This window comes from Protopterus annectens, chromosome 7.part1, assembly GCF_019279795.1.
Source record: "Protopterus annectens isolate FY-2018-M chromosome 7.part1, PAN1.0, whole genome shotgun sequence".
Classification (NCBI taxonomy): Eukaryota; Metazoa; Chordata; order Ceratodontiformes; family Protopteridae; genus Protopterus; species Protopterus annectens.
This window is the reverse complement of record NC_056740.1, coordinates 327300723-327317435: the sequence shown is the minus strand read 5'-3', so window position 1 is coordinate 327317435 and position 16713 is coordinate 327300723. Positions and strand designations below refer to the sequence as shown.

The 16713-nt window shown below is 44.2% G+C and overlaps 1 protein-coding gene across 5 annotated transcripts in view; it reads right to left on the bottom strand.

The window, feature by feature from the left end:
- QRICH1 (glutamine rich 1) overlaps positions 1-16713 on the bottom strand; it is a 1772469-nt gene that overhangs the window by 1466967 nt on the left and 288789 nt on the right. The gene's annotated exons all lie outside the window — the stretch shown is intronic.

The window sequence follows — 16713 nt, the reverse complement described above, 5'->3', positions numbered from 1 at the left end:
ATAAATGTAGATGTTCAAGTGCTCATACAGCTGCAGTCATTACAGATGGGTTATCCTGCAGTCAGGCGGGTCCTCGGTCGGCCGAATTCCAAAGTCTAGGTCCGGCGTCGGTTGTCGTCGCTTCTTCCCTGACGTCAGTGCGGCAGGGGTATAAAAGAGGCAACCAACACCATTTTCTTCAGTTTTTCTTGCCCCAGATGTCAGGTGCCCCCAGAAGGAAGGCAAAACAATGTTATGCAAACATGCAATATAGATAAATCAAAAAACAGTAGTTGCAAGCAAATACACCATAAAAGAATACCCCAAATAGGTTGTATGATAAAGGTGTTTGTCATAAGGCCTGTCCTAAGAGGGGACGGAGGGGGAGTAACCTGGACTGCAGCTATATGAGCACTTGAACATCTACATTTATGGTAGGTACAAAACTGTACTATGTTCATCGTGCATACAGCTGCAGTCATTACAGATGGGTAGAATCCCAAAGCTAAGTAAGGGTGGTAGGCACTAAGTAGAACTAGGGGGAGCGAGGATGCCCTGCAGGACTGCTGTGGCAAAGCCCACTCTAGATTTTGAGTATAGTGGAAGGTGGTAGTGCTTGGAGAAAGTGTGCACTGAACTCCAAGTAGCTGCTTCCAAAATGTCCTTGGTAGGGACCCCCCTAAGGAAAGCTGCAGAGGTAGCTGTGGCCCTGGTGGAGTGGGATCTGATGAATGCAGGCACAGATTTTCCATGAAATGAAAAACAAAAGTGTATGCAGTGGGCTATCCATTTTGAAATAGTCAGTTTGGAAATAGCCTTTCCTTGAGCATCTGTAGCATAGGACACAAAGAGTTGCTCAGATTTCCTGAATGGCTTTGTTCTGTCCAAGTAATAACGAAGTTGCCTGTGAATGTCCAAGGAATGTAGTAGTCTCTCCCCTTTGTTCTGTGGATTTGGATAAAAGGTAGGTAAGTGGATAGTCTGATTCAAAGCTACACTGGATACTACCTTTGGCATGAAGGTAGGGTTGGTTCGTAAGGACACTCTGTCCTGATGGAAAATGATGAATGGTTGCACAGCCATGAGGGCCTGTAGTTCCGAAACCCTGCATGCTGAGGTGATAGCCAGAAGGAAGGTTGTTTTCCATGACAAGTATTGTAGCTCTGTTGAAGAAGCCGGCTCAAAGGGAGGCAGGGTCAGCTTTTCCAATACGAAGTTGAGGTCCCAAGCTGGAACTGGTAGTTTCCTTGGGGGTTTTATATTTTTTGCCCCTCTGAGGAACTGCCTTAATAGAGGATGTGAGAATAAAGGAGGGTCTGTGTTGTATTGTGCAGAAATGGCTGAAGCGTGGATCTTGATGGAGGAGAAGGAAAGGCCACTGTTTAACATCTCAGCTAGGTACTGTAAAATTTGAGGTATATTTATTATCCAAGGATTCTGGCCCTTTTCTTGATTGCAGGAACAAAATCGTTTCCATTTGGCGGAGTAGGCTTTTCTAGTAGAAGGTCTTCTGGCGTCCAAGATGACATCCTGCACCTCCTTGGAGAGGAGAGTCTGTTGGGAAATTAAGGTATTCTCCATGCAGCTAGATTTAGGGTTTTGAGCTGGCTGTGAAGGGTTTTGTATTTGTGCTGGGACAACAGAAGAGGGACTAGAGGTAGGATCCATAGTGGGGAGTGTGTCAGGCTCTTTAGGAGCGGATACCAGTGTTGTCGTGGTCAGTCTGGAGCAATGAGAATCATTTGTGGCCTCTCTGCTCTGGCTTTTAATAGAACTTTGGTCAGTAGAGGAAGAGGCGGGAAGGCATAGACTGTCAATGTTGTCCAATTGAAAGAGAGTGCGTCCACTTTCCAGGCCTGTGGATGATGGGTCCTTGAACAAAATTTTTTCAACTGGTAATTTCTGTGGGTAGCAAATTGATCTATGTCTGGCTGTCCCCATGCCAGAGTTATCTTTGAGAAGACTTGAGGATGCAACTTCCATTCGTGTGGATCTGTCATATTTCTGCTTAGGTTGTCTGCCAGTGTGTTTTCCTTCCCTGGCAGGAATTGTGCCTGTAGTTGAATTTGCAATTCCAGTGCTGTGTTCCATAGGGTCATGGCTTGCCTGCACAGGGGGTATGAATGAGTTCCCCCCTGTTTGTTTATGTACCACATGACTGTTGTGTTGTCTGTCCTTATCAATAGCTGGCCTGGATGCAGTAGGTCTTTGAAGGTCATAAGAGCATTTTGCACGGCTAGCATCTCCTTTTGGTTGATGTGTAGGTGCTTCTCTTTTTGGGACCATTTTCCCTGAATGCACTTATCTGCCATGTGCGCTCCCCAGGCGTAGTCTGAGGCGTCCGTTGTGATGATTTGAGTTGCTTGAGGTACCCAGAAAGGGAGACCTGTGTTTCTTTGGCATGCTTGAGCCCACCACAAAAATTCCTTTTGAAGGCATGGAATGAGTGGTATAATTGTTTCCAAGCTGTGGCTGTGTTGAGACCATACGTTTTTTTAGGTACCATTGTAGTTTCCTCATATGCAGCTTTGCACGTGGGATTAGTAGGATGCAAGATGCCATGAATCCCAGAGTCTGCAGGACTTTCCTTGCAGTTAGTCTGGTGAAAGTTGCCATTTTGCTGAAGTATTGAGACAGTTGCCCTTGTTTGTCTGGCGTGAGGTAGGCCATCTGGGTGGTTGTATTTAAGCTGGCACTCAGGAAAATTATCTGTTGAGAAGGTATTAGTTTTGATTTCTTTATGTTCACTGCGTATCCCAGGAAGTTTAACAGTTTTATTACAAACGCCAGATACTGCAATAGTATGTCCTTGCTGTACGCTTGGATCAGGCAGTCGTCCAGATATGGGTATATTTGTATTCCTTGTAGTCTGCAGAAGGCAATTACTTATCCCAGGCATTTCGTAAACACTCTGGGCGCAGTAGATAAGCCAAAGGGCAATGCAGAGAATTGGTAATGGGTTGAACCTGCAAGAAATCGGAGGTATCTTCTGCAATCTTGTCTGATAGGGACATGCAGGTATGCCTCCTTGAGGTCCAATGTTACCAGCCAAGACTCCTTGCCCAGCATGGGAAGAAGCTGCTGTAATGTGAGCATCTTGAATTTTGGCACCTGTAGATGTGTGTTTAGGATGGATAGGTCTAAGATAGGTCTCCAATCTTTGTCTTTCCTTGGTACCAGGAGTAGTCTGGAATAAAAACCTTGACCTTGTTCTTTTGCAGGTACCTCTTGAATCGCTTTCATATCCATGAGAGCGGAAATTTGTCTTTGTACCTCTGCCCTTTGATTTTGTGGCAGGTTTGGCATGCCTCTCATTTTTGGAAGGGTGTGAAAGTGGAACCTGTAGCCTCTGTCTATAATGTCCACAATCCATTTGTCTTTTGTAACAATATGCCAGTTTTCCGCCCAAAGGTGCTGCCATTAAAGCTTTGCTTGGCAGGCATAGGGGGAAGTCATTGCGTCTGTTTTCTAAATGACTGTGATCTATCTTCTCCACCTCTTGGGGTTGGTGCTTGCCACTGTCTTGCTCTGTAAGATCCTTGAGGTTGTCCTCTACCCCTTGGGCGTCTGTATCTGCCCCTTTGAGGTCTGCCCGTGGCTGGAAAGGACCAATTTTTTGAAGGCCAGTTTCTGCTGAAGCATGGAGGTTGTACCTGCAAGAAATCTTTCACTGTTTGCATAGATTTCGCTTTTTCCTCCTTTTTCTTTAGTACCTCCTCAGCTTTAACACCAAATACATCTTTTTGAAGTGGTGCATCTAATAACTTTGCTTTGACATGATCTGGTAAGGTTTGCTCCTTGAGCCAAGCATGTCTACATATAACAGACCCCGTAACAGCAGCTCTACATGAGGCCTCTAAAGCATCAAAACCACACTGCAAGGTATGTTTACCCACTTGCTCTGCACCATGCAACAAATCCTGCAACTCTTAAATCTGGTTGTTCTGTGTCATTTTGCTTTTCAACTGAGATAACAAAAACTGTTGGTACTTTAACATATGGAATTGACAGTTTAATGCCCTCATGGTTAAAGTGGCAGATGTATACACCTTTCCCCCCCCACCTTTCTAATGCTCTGGAATCTCTCTCTGAAGGTAAAGGGTTTTTAGCAGTAGAGGCCTTTATTCCCTTGGGACCCTGTGAAATAGTTTCTGGGTCAGCAGTATGGCTTTTATAAAGGAAATGGTGAGAATCAGGAACCTGGTAATACCTGTCTGGTTTAACAGGGGCTGGAGGAAAAGAAATAGAAGTTATGTTCTTACCATAACGTTCCATGTTAGTTGTCTTCTTCTCGCCTTCTTCTTGCTGGATGGGTTCGGAGCCGACCTCGGCTCCGACTCGGCCACTCTAAAAGCTCGAGGGTTGGTTCCACCGGCTCGAGGCTCCCCTTATATCCCACAATGCTAGGCGTGAGTTACCTCAGATCTCGTTTGTAAGCTAGGCCCAGCTTATAATAGTAACAGAATAACTATAAACAAAGTCCACCTCTATAAACCAGGGAGAAGAGAAGGGTGACCTACATCCTGATCCAGGAAAATATGCACAGCAGCATATACCTAAAGTAAGAGGTGGTAGAAAGAGAGGTCACAATCAAAACTCCTCTAGGTCTGTCCAGGCCAGGGGGAAGGAGGGTGGGGCCAAGTAGAAGCGAGAAGAAGACAACTAACATGGAACGTTATGGTAAGAACATAACTTCTATATGTTAAGTTGTCTATCTCGCCTTCATTCTTGCTGGATGGGACCGCGTCCCTAGCACCTTCTCCCGGGTGGCCTAACGGAACAGACTCTTGAGAACAGTGGAACCAAAGTTAGCTCTATGCCTAGAAGCTAAATCCAACTTATAATGAGAAATGAAAGTGTGAGGAGTAGCCCAAGTAGCCGCTGCACAAATGGTGTCAATAGGCAGTCTGTCTTGGAAAGCTACAGAAGTAGCCAAAGCTCTGGTAGAATGGGCTTTAGGTTTGTTAGGCAGCTTTTGGTGTCTAATTTCATAAACAAGGGAAATCAGAGATGTTAGCCATCTAGATAATGATACCTTTGAAACTGAAAGTCCCTTTCTGCCTTCTGCATAAGAGACAAACAGCTGGTCAGATTTTCTGAATTGTTTGGTTCTATCCAAATAGTACCTTAACTGACGATGAACATCTAGCCAATGCAATTTCTGTTCAGACCTGTTAGAATATTCTGGAAAAAACACAGGAAGGTCAATGCTTTGATTTAGGTTAGACGCCGAGGCTATCTTAGGTAAAAAGGATGGGTTGGTTCGTAAAGATACTCTGTCCTTATGGAACAACAGATAAGGAGGTCGACAGCTGAGTGCATGAAGTTCCGAAACTCTTCTAGCTGAAGTAATAGCTACCAGAAAGAGTGTCTTCCATGACAGCAATTTTAAAGAACAGGAGGCTGCAGGTTCGAAAGGGGAAAGAATCAAAGAACTATGAACTAAATTTAGGTCCCAAGGAGGAGGAGGATTTCTTATAGGAGGTCTGAGAAGAAAAACTCCCTTCAAAAATGCTTTGCAAAGCTTGTGGGACATTATGGCAGACTCTGAAATGCCCACATGAAAGTTAGAAATAGCTGCCAATTGAACTTTAAGAGTAGATGGAGATGAACCTGCATGGAAGAGTTCAGCTAGAAAATCAAGGACCATTTGGATGGAAGCAGTGAAAGGATCTATGTCCCTTCCTTGAGCCCAATAGGCGAAACATTTCCACTTACTCAAATAAATCTTTCGAGTGGAAGATTTATGGGAAGCTATCAAAATATCTCGGACAGAGTGTGATATTTGAGGAAGCCTGGCTAAGGTTGGAACTGGAGGAACCAAGCAGTGAGGTTCAGAGAGGGAAGGGAGCGATGAAACTGACCCGACTGAAAGATCAAAAGATCTGGAACTAGGTCCAGATGCCAAGGTCGCTCCAACAGAAAATGATGAAGAAAGGGGAACCAAACCTGTCGAGGCCAGTAAGGAGCAATGAGGATCAACGAGGCCTTCTGAGCGATAGCTTTCTGCATCACTTGAGAGATTAGTGGGAAGGGTGGAAATGCATACAGAAGTCCCCGGGGCCAAACTTGGACTAGAGCGTCTCTGCTGGGTTGGCCTGGTAAAGGGAATAGGGTGAAATAATCTCTGCACTTGCTGTTTTGGGGAGTAGCAAAAAGGTCGCAGCAAGGCTGACCCCACTTGAGAAAAATTTCTCTCACAACAGAGTCTTTCAGAGACCACTCGTGAGGCAGGAGGATAGCTCTGCTCAATTTGTCCGCGATTTGATTGGACTTCCCGGGGATGTGTGTTGCTATCAGAAACCGCTGAGAAGAAATCGCCCATTGCCATAGTCTGAGTGCTTCTCGACACAGGGGGTAGGACCTGGTTCCGCCTTGTTTGTTGATATACCACACTACAGACATATTGTCCGTCTGGATTGCTATCGTTCCCAAGGGAAGAGAGTCTTGAAGGGCTTGCAACGCTAAAAGCACTGCTCTCATCTCTAGAACATTTATGTGCAAGTGGCATTCGTCTGGTTGCCATGTGCCCTGGACAGTTCTGCCCTGATAATGCCCCACCACCACCCGATCAGGGAGGCGTCCGTTGTCAGAGTAGCAACCGGAGGGGAAGGGACAAAGGGTCTTCCCAACAAGAGCTGAGGGGAAGACATCCACCACAGAAGATGATTTTTGCATGTTTGCGTAATCATGATGGTGTGGGACATCGGAAGTTGCTGGTATGACCATTGCGTGAAGAGCATCCATTGAAGGATTCTCATGTGGAATCTGGCTAATGGAAGCAGAGGTATAGCAGCCGCCATAATCCCCAACACTTTCAGAACTAACCTGGCTTTGATTCTGTTGCAGCTGAAGAGGAGCGAGACCAGTTTGTGTATGTCTGTTATTCTCTGATCTGTTAGTCTACTTGAACATGTTGACTGTCTAGATTTGCGCCTATGAAGGTAATATGCGACAAGGCGACAAAACAGACTTTCGCAATTTATTGAAATGCCTAAATTTTGACAAATGCGAAAGGTGTAGTCCCTGGCCAATAGAAGAAGATGCTCGGTGGGAGCTGTGAGGAGCCAGTCGTCCAAATATGGAAACACCTGGAATCCTTGGCGTCTCAGGTGAGAAGCTACCACTGCCATGCATTTGGTAAACACCGGGGCAGTGGTGAGACCAAAGGGCAGGGCCCTGAATTGAAAATGACTGGTTCCCAGCCTGAAGCGGAGGAATCTTCTGGAGGCGTCTGTTCATTTTATGTGATAGTCGCATCCTGAAGGTCTATAGAGCACATCCAGTTTCCCTTTCCCAATAGGGGAAGGATGGACTGCAGCGTGACCATCCGAAATCTTGTTTTCTTGACTGACTTGTTCAAGATACTGAGATCCAAAATTGGTCTCCAGTCCCCTGTTTTCTTTGGAACTAAAAAGAACCTGGAGTAGATTCCGGATCCTTGCTGGTCTGCTGGAACTGGCTGTATTGCTCTTTTTGCAAGCAGCTTTGAAATTTCCAAAGCTGCAAGATCCCTTTGAGCGGGTGGAACATCTGGAAGGGATTTTTTTGATTGGTTTGGAATGCGAACGAAGGGAATGGAATAGCCTTCGGAAATGAAGGACTGTACCCATTTGATTTGAGTCAGGGATAGCCAGGCTTCTGGGTACAGTGACAATCTTCCCCCGACTGCCTCCGAAGGTGGGCAGTCGGGCAACACCTCAGGGATGAGGAAAGGGCTTATCTGAGAAGGCTTCTCGATTGCCCTGGTTCTGCGGACCCCCCCCTGCCTCTAGGGCGACGTCTACCATTGTTGTTCCCCCCTCTGCCTCTGGCGGGGAATCGACTCTGTGCGTCAGGCGAAGTCCCTTGAGATTGTTTACGGAACCACATTTTTCCACTTTTCTGGCCTTTGGGGTAAGGCCTAGAAGGAGTGGAGAAACGGACTCCGACGGCAGAAAGAATCTTGCCATCTGTCTCGCACCTAGTCAAGGTTTCTTTCACTTGAGGACCAAAAAGAGATGATCCATCAAACGGGGAATTAGTGAAAGACGTTTTAAAGGGGTCCGCAAAGTTGCATAGCCGCATCCAGGCATGCCTGCGTAAGGCCACACCTGTCCCTGCGGCCCTGCTCGCTCCATCAGCCGCATAAGAGAGGAGGCGCATGGAGTAGTTAGCTATGGAGTTCAGGGTAGCCAGCTGAGTGTTCATCTTGTCCTGAAAACCCGCAGTAGTAGGATCCTTCAACATGTCACTCGCTTCTTTGATCAAGTCCCTTTGAAGACGAGTAAAATGGCATAGGTAATTCAGCGAACGCATAGCAAAGGTCGCTGACGAGAACATCCGCTTCCCGTACCTGTCCATAGACCTAGATTCTTTATTAGGGGGATGAACAGGCACTGAAGGATCAGCTAGTTCCTTCTTGGTGGCAGCAGCTACCACCATAGCATCCACAGAAACACCTTTTGTGAGAAATTGCTTGTCAGTTGGTGCTGTTATAAATTTGGAAGGTCTCCTGGGGGTAGGGTCCACTGAATCAGGAGCCGTCCAGGCCTTCTTTGCAACCACCTGCATGAGGGGATCAAAGGGGTGGGACACCCAGGAGGTGGAAGGGCGAGAGCCAAACGCCTCAAGATACACAGATTCATCCTCCGAAGGGTTAAGGGCTGGCAAATTCCCCCTCTGTTTCAGGATCTCTAGGATGTCCGCAAAGGAGACATCTTCAGAAGGGGAGCAGGGAACCCTCGGAATCCTCTAAATCTGTGTCAGAGGTGACGGACTCAGGTGAGTCTATGTGTTTCCTCTTACACTTTCTCTTCCGAGGGGGCTCTTCTGCCAAATCAGGAGAGGCCTCGGAAGAGGATGAGATCCCCACAGGGGATTCCTGAGGAGCTGGCTCTCTGCGGTCTGGGATGAGGGAGTGAGTCGACTTGACCTGAGGCACCGAAGAGGGAGGCGGCGGAGCCGACTGTGGAGTTGAACCAGGTTCCAACACACTCCGCATGACCTCGAGCAACCCTGTCAGGCAGAGCCAGAGGTCCCGCTCCGAGCTAAAACCTCCCTCGGCACCAACAGTGATGGCTCCGAGGCGATGTCGAGCCGAACTCACCAGCGCGAAGCTCCGAGAGGGAGGCGGGGTCGGACAAGGGTCCGATGCCACTCACCCCTCGAGCCGGCGGAAGTCCGGCTGAGATTCTTCTAAGGAAGAAATCGAGCCGGCGATGGAGCCGAAGACATCTGTATCGGCTCCGACGCTACCACAGTCTCGGTTCCAAAACGCCTCGGCTCCGAGCTCAACGGAGTCGGAGGAGGAATATAATGGGGAACAGGGTCAGGCATCGACTGATGAGTCGGGCTCCGAAGCATTTGGGCCAGTGCCTCGGACTTAAGAAGTCGACTCACTACCCTCTGAAGGTCATGGTCCGAAAGCCTCGATGACCTAGAGGAGTGAGATCTATGGCTCCGTTCAGACAGCAAGGGAGATGCTGGAGCCGAATGAGCGGAGCCAAGGGACGGTGACCTGGACCTCTTTCTAGATGTCGGTTCCGAAGGTCTAGTCGGAACCGACAAAGGAATTTCCAATACCTCGGCTCCAGCCGAGCCGAGAAACCACAGAAACTACAGTCTGAGACATATCGGCTCCAGTCGGAACCGATGTAGACGGAGGTTTGAAGTTGAGGCCTCGGCTCAGCTGCTGGACCCGAAGACCTAGAAGCCTTGGAGGGTTTTCCCGAAGGAACAGAAAGGGAACCCTCAGGCTTAAGTAAACCTCTTAAAATAAGTTTATTTTTTCTTTCCTGCAGGACTCTGGGGCTGAAGCCATGGCAAACAGCACAAGAGTCCTGCAGGTGTAAAGGTCCCAGGCAGTACACACAAGAAGTGTGACAGTCTGTCAGAGACATTTTCTGACAGCACGAGTCACACTTCTTGAAGCCTGAGACCTTAGATTCCTTGGACATAACAAGGAAAAAGTGTAACCACACACACACACACAAGCACACCGATTACTCTTAAAAAACTAAAAATAGAAATTAAACTAAGAATTTAGTTGTTTAATGTATAAATTCCCTACAAAAAACACACACACTCCAAGGGAATGGGAGGGCCCGAAGGCCTAAGGGAAGAACTATAAGTTCTTAGGTAAAAAATTAAGAAAAACTAGAATAAAGGGATAATAGACCTTAAAGGTAAGGGGAAACTGTATGGAAAAACTAAATTAAAGGGTTTAAACTCAACTTTTTAAAACTAGTTCCTACACTAACCTGAAGCCGGTGAAGCAACACGTCTCGATAGCTGTAGCGGCAAACGAGATCTGAGGTAACTCACGCCTAGCATTGTGGGATATAAGGGGAGCCTCGAGCCGGTGGAACCAACCCTCGAGCTTTTAGAGTGGCCGAGTCGGAGCCGAGGTCGGCTCCGAACCCATCCAGCAAGAATGAAGGCGAGATAGACAACTTAACATTATGGATTAAGGCTGGCTTCTGCGTACACATCATCCAAAATATCTAAAACAGGAGGGATAGCCAGGGGCCTATGCTAGGGGAGCAGCAGAAATTCCCTGAGCCTTTTCTTGGAATCTGAGTAATCTTGGCCTTCCCAGTGAAAGTGTTCCCTCAATGTATGCAGGGTTTCCCCAAAAGAGTAGTCCTCAGGGGGAGAGACCGAGGGAATAGACTCCTCAGCATCAGAGTCTTCGAAAGGGGAATAGGCAAAATCCTGGTCCTCAGAATGTTCTGAGGTAAAAGAAGCCTGGTCTGAGGAAGGGTAGTCTTCCTCCAATCTGGGTCTTTTGTCAGAGGGGGGTTGAGAACCCCTGGTGAGAGTTATCAAATCCTCAGCTATTTTAAGCATCTGCTTTTTAGGCATGGGGCCTTGAGAGGAGGTCTGAGGACCCTGTTTTTTAGTTTTCATGGCTGCTTTAGATTTAGTGAAGGATTTAATAGAGAATGTGGAAGGCCTGAAGACGCCTTCAGAAATGGCAGGTCTGACTAAATTTTGAGTTTCCCCGCCAAGAGTGGCGTCGGTATCTGCAGTAGGAATGGAGACCGAAGAGCCTGCGACCTCGGGTACTGAAGTCACTGGTAAAATAGTTTCATCAGTATTCAGGGGCTGCGTAGGCGCCTCGCTGAGAACCGGAGAACCGGTAGTCGGCCTAAGCGTGGTATCGGTACGGACCTCGGATGTCGGTCCTTATCTTTGCGTCTTTTGCTTAAAACTGGTGGAGTATCCGACGACGATATAATTAAATTTTTTGCCAAAATAGTGAAGGGCGAACTCTGCCCGGCGCTTAATAGTGCGCTTGTTGAACCTAGCACAAAAACAGCAGGCCGAGACGTTGTGGTCTGGGCCTAAGCAAGGTATACAGAAAGAGTGGAAATCCTTATGTGGTATTTGCTTCCCACAAGAAATGCAATTATTAACTTTGTCTGACATCGGTCTGAGGCAAGAAAAGTTTCCCCAACGGGGTACTTAGCTTTAAAGAAGACTTCGGCTGAAATACTTTCGTAAATCTCAGGAGCTGGCCGACCGGCACTTGTGAACTGCTTCTGCTTCGGGCACCGCACGGCAAGAAAGACTGAAGAAAATGGCGTTGGCTGCCTCTTTTATACCCCTGCCGCACTGACGTCAGGGAAGCGACAACAACCAACGCCGGACCTAGACTTTGGAATTCGGCCGACCGAGGACCCGCCTGACGGCAGGATAACCCATCTGTAATGACTGCAGCTGTATGCACGATGAACATCTCCCTATTTCAAACCCAGAACTCACCAATTTCGCTCAACATTTTTTAAATGAAAGTCATAGATATAGTTAAGACAAACAATCCAGTACACTGCAATTAAGTCAGAGATAAAAGCAAAACAGTCAAGAATACGTGCACATTCAAGCAGTGCAGACCGCATTCTCCTTGGTTGGTAAAAATTTATTTCATTTATCCATCCCTTATTGACTGTGTTAGTTCCATTAGCCTAGCCTCTTTTCAGGGAAGACCCGGGGTGGTGCTTATATTACTAGGAAAAATCTGAGCAAGTTATCAAGGAACTTCCTCTACTCGTCATTGTTGTGAGTGCAAACCATTTTGAAGGAGCACTTCCTGTTTTTGTTTCAGGTGCAGAGGTGGCCTGGAGAAACAGGGAGGCAGACAGACAGGTGATGCAGTAGTGAAAGAAATGAAGGAGAAAGCAAATATCGAGTTCAGAGAATGTGTGCAGGATTCTGAGGAATTGTTTCAACGAAACCTGTTTGATAGAGATGACTCAGCAAATGACGGATGCGAAATTACAGCCCTCCATTCGGGAGGGGTTGCAGGATGACTTAAAGAAATAGCAGTACAAAGTGAGCTAGAAAATGAAGGAGATGCTTCCTGTGGAGACATTACAGAGAAAATACAAAAGTAGGATTGCAGAGACAATCCTGAAGAACCATGGTGAGATGGAAAAGAAAATATATGCAGAGAAAGTAAAAGAAGGAAAAAGTGGGAGTAGCATAAAAGAAGGCAGAAGAAAATGAAAAAAGGAAGTACGTGGCAAGGATTCAAAGTAATGACAAAGAAATGGACAGGTATGAAGTGTGGGACAATTTAATAGCTCCTTTGGGTGTAAAAGCACATGGGATAACAGCATTTACTCTTATTAACAAAGAGACATTTTGTGACATTATATTTGAGACTTTTTTCAATGAAAACTTTTATTGGAGAATATGAAAAAAAGACTCACCCATGGAATCTTTATGGGATAAAAGCATTTAACAGGGAAACAAAATAAGATTAGTGTACAATTTCAAACAGAGGTAGAAAGACTACAAAAACATTTGAAAACTTTAAAAGCAGTACTGGACACTGGAAAAGTTTATGACAAAAGGGGCTGACGGATTGGTGGCTGGGACTGTAATATTGTGTTAAAAATAGAAAGAGTAAAAATTATACACATACCAAGCATGATAAATGTAGAGGGGAATATGGTGTGTTGTAAAATACTGGGGACAACCCAAAACATTCTGTGTGTGTGTGGAAAAGGACATCTGATAAGCAACTGTGACAAAAGAAAAGGATACATCTGTGAGGAAATGGGACATGATACAAAAAAAAAAACGTGAATTAAAATCCTGGACATTTATGGATGGATTGCAAAAATAAACAGTAAGGAAGAAGAAAAAAATGAACAAAAAATTTAGAAGTAGAAAGAAAAACTGGATGAGAAAAAAAAAGAGAGGATACAGAGGGTTTTGAAATAAATGATGAAGGCAACAAACTGGGAGGCAAGTAAAATGGAAAAATCACAACTGAAAATAGCGAAATGGAGCCACAAAATCTTCAACCAGTAAGCAGCAACTACCAAAACGCTGGCTGCTTATTCCCACAGAACAAAATTCAGCTGATAAAAATAACTGCAAAGCGTAAAAACAAGTGTGTTTAATAAGGTTAAGCGCTTTCACTCGCGACGCGAGCTTCTTCAGAACACCATTTTGACAATAACATTCCTTTAAATACTCAAATTGGCGCCAAAACAGCGCGAAACAAACAGGAAGTACATATATTAAAAATACAATATTTAAATACATATCTGTTAAAACTAGTAAAAACATATGTAAGTGATTGTATGTAAAGTGTAAACTAATATACTACTCACAAAGTCATATGTCTAACAAAAGTGCTGGTTTTATTGAAATACTGTCATTAATCCCTGGTGGGGTTAAAGCATCAGTGTATAACTGCCACCAAAGCTCTCTATAAGCCAAATAATTTTTTAAGTCACCTCCTCTGGGGTTCTTCTTGACAACTTCTAAGATAGAAAATTTAAATAAATGGTTGGCACCTGATTCCAAGATATGCCTACAAAGGGCATTCCTGGTATCCTTTTTCTTGATACAATACATATGTGTGTATATTCTTTGCCTTAGTTGCCGTTCAGTCTTTCCTATATAGTAGGAATGGCAACACTGGCAGACTGCAATATACACTAACATAGTTGTCCTGCAATTTCCCTTACAAAAAAACAGTTCAGTTCGACCTACGTTTTCCAAAATAATTCTACTATTTTCATAGATGAAACCACATTGGTTACAAGTGCCACATTTCGATGTATGTGTGGCTGACAACTGTTTCGGGAATTTTGCCTGTTCAAGAATACACTTTAAATTCCTCCCCATTTTGTAGACAAAGTTAGGTTGTAATCCAACAATGTCTGCAATCGACTGAGTGGTAGTCAGTATATACCAATTTTTGCATAAAATATTTTTCAAAACATGACTGAATGGACCAAATTCCAGTATACAGGCTCTACTGAACCTGTCCTGTCCTGGAGTGTGTTTAAGTTTAACTGCAGACTTATGTTTCCCTCCTATGCATGTGCTCTCTAATTCGGGGGTTGGGGGATAAATGCTGTTAAACCCCAATAAGGGGGAATATTTCTTTCCCCACTCACTTATAACATAAGAAGCAGTGTCCTCTAATAATTTACTATTATATCCTCTGTCATAAAAAAGTAATTTAATAAAACTGACTTCCTTCACCATGTCAAAATAGTTAGAAGTCATCCTTATAGCTCTTATACATTGCCCTTTAAAGATATTCTTCTTCAAGTTGCTAGGATGGTAACTTTTGTAATCCAAATATGAGTTAGTAAATGTTGATTTTCTGTAAACTGTAGATTTAAAACCCCCATTGTCAAGTGTGATATAGGTGTCTAAATAGGGCACTCCTGTACGGTTGTATGTAGATGTAAATTTCAGATAACTACTACTGTTGTTCAGGTATCCCATGAAAGACTCGAACATGTCACTGTCACCTGTCCATAGAATGTATATATCATCCAGGTAACGTGAATAGTATGCAACATGTTTATAATATATGCTGTTAAACACATGTTGCTCCTCCCAATCAAGCATTACCAGATTCGCAAATATGGGGGCACAAGCTACCCCCATAGCTACTCCTCTGGTTTGCTTGAAAATCTCCCCTTCATAATAGTGCCTATAGTGCACACATTTATAACATCCTTCATGACTCAGGTAACTATACTGTCTCCTCTGTTAATGAGCTTAATATTGCTTATAGGAGAATTGACATGTATTTAGAGGAGTATTTGTTGCAACAAAGAATTACAGAAGAACTATACAAATTTATGGTGGTAGAATTTCCAAAACTTGCCACTATTGTAGGCATTCCGAAGGTCCATAAGGACCATTTCAATCCCCCGTTCCGTCCAATAATATCGGGCAGCAAATCTAAGACCTTCCCTATAGGGACAGTAATTGATCACACCCTTAAATTTATATATGACAATATTGGTCATATGGTCAAGGACTCTTGGGAATTCCTTAGAAACTATCCAGTTACTACCACCAGTGAAAACTTAATTTTTTGTTCTATAGATGTAATAGACCTGTTCAGCTGTATACCTCTAGAAGATGGTTTGGAAGCCTTTAGCAACAGTTTAAGAAAACACACTGAGTTGAGTTGGGACAGGATTTCACTACTAGTGGAACTTATGAGTATTACACTAGAAAACAACTTCATATATTATGAAGGGGAGATTTTCAAGCAAACCAGAGGAGTAGCTATGGGGGTAGCTTGTGCCCCCATATTTGCGAATCTGGTAATGCTTGATTGGGAGGAGCAACATGTGTTTAACAGCATATATTATAAACATGTTGCATACTATTCACGTTACCTGGATGATATATATATTCTATGGACAGGTGACAGTGACATGTTCGAGTCTTTCATGGGATACCTGAACAACAGTAGTAGTTATCTGAAATTTACATCTACATACAACCGTACAGGAGTGCCCTATTTAGACACCTATATCACACTTGACAATGGGGGTTTTAAATCTACAGTTTACAGAAAATCAACATTTACTAACTCATATTTGGATTACAAAAGTTACCATCCTAGCAACTTGAAGAAGAATATCTTTAAGGGCAATGTATAAGAGCTATAAGGATGACTTCTAACTATTTTGACATGGTGAAGGAAGTCAGTTTTATTAAATTACTTTTTTATGACAGAGGATATAATAGTAAATTATTAGAGGACACTGCTTTATGTTATAAGTGAGTGGGGAAAGAAATATTCCCCTTATTGGGTTTAACAGCATTTATCCCCAACCCCAATTAGAGAGCACATGCATAGACGAAACATAAGTCTGCAGTTAAACTTAAACACACTCCAGGACAGGACAGGTTCAGTAGAGCCTGTATACTGAATTTGGTCCATTCAGTCATGTTTTGAAAATATTTTATGCAAAAATGGTATATACTGACTACCACTCAGTCGATTGCAGACATTGTTGGATTACAACCTAACTTTGTCTACAAAATGGGAGGAATTTAAAGTGTATTCTTGAACAGGCAAAATTCCCGAAACAGTTGTCAGCCACACATCGAATGTGGCACTTGTAACCAATGTGGTTTCATCTATGAAAATAGTAGAATTATTTTGGAAAACGTGGTAACTGAACTGTTTTTGTAAGGAAATTGCAGGACAACTATGTTAGTGTATATTGCAGTCTGCCAGTGTTGCCATTCCTACTATATACGAAAGACTGAACGGCAACTAAGGCAAAGAATATACACATATGTATTGTATCAAGAAAAGGATACCAGGAATGCCCTTTGTAGGCATATCTTGAATCAGGTGCCAACCATTTATTTAAATTTTCTATCTTAGAAGTTGTCAAGAAGAACCCCAGAGGAGGTGACTTAAAAAATTATTTGGCTTATAGAGAGCTTTGGTGGCAGTTATACACT